This window comes from Poecilia formosa, unplaced genomic scaffold (assembly GCF_000485575.1).
Source record: "Poecilia formosa unplaced genomic scaffold, Poecilia_formosa-5.1.2 Scaffold271, whole genome shotgun sequence".
Classification (NCBI taxonomy): domain Eukaryota; kingdom Metazoa; phylum Chordata; class Actinopteri; order Cyprinodontiformes; family Poeciliidae; genus Poecilia; species Poecilia formosa.
In genome coordinates this window covers 55,972-56,820 of record NW_006800210.1, presented here as the reverse complement: position 1 = coordinate 56,820, position 849 = coordinate 55,972, and positions in this window count along the sequence as shown.

Genomic DNA, 849 nt, shown 5'->3' with positions numbered 1-849 from the left:
TTTTTTTTTTTTTTTTTTTTTTTTATTTATTATTTTAACAGACTTTTTTCAAGGGTATTAATTGTTTGAGTTATTTGCTTACCTACATTGATTTAAAGACAATCTGGTGAAACAGAAAATCATTCTTGAAGATTTTCCTTGCATGACAATCTTTTGTGCTTATTTTATTTTCATCAATCAATTAAATTTTATTTGCATAGCACATTTCCACAGCAAGGAATTTCAAAGTGCTTTACATCATAAAAAACACAAAAACACAAAGTCATGCAACATAGAATCAACAATCAAAACATGACATTAAGTCAAGTGCCATGGTTAAATTCTTAATTGACTATGTTTCAAATACGACTCCAAACACGTGGGTTTCAACTTTCAACTGACATCTGTTTTGTTGACAAAACAGATGTCAGTTGGCTGACATCTGTTTTGTTGAGATTCAAAAAAATAAAAAATAAAAAATAAAAAAATAACTTAGTGCTATCAGATAGAATTTCTTCAAAGCTTTGTTTTTTAATGTTTGTAAAGAACTTTTTCTTTTCAATAAAAGGACTCTAGGGTTTATGCTTTTTAAAATTTCCTTAAACCCAACCTTTTACTTAGGTTGTCTTTAATCAGAAAGCAAAATTAAGCAAACACTACAAACACAAATCCCTCTGAATACAAAATGGCCCCTGAATGTCCCCAAGAATGTTCAGGGGCAATAACATATTTGTGTCAATCTTGCCCATCTGCATTGCATTTTTCTCTGCACACATTGCATAGGATTATTGTGGTAATTGGATATTCCTCTCACAACCAAGACTCAGTTTCTTTTGTTGTTTTTTTGTGCAACAACATACTCAAAACTAT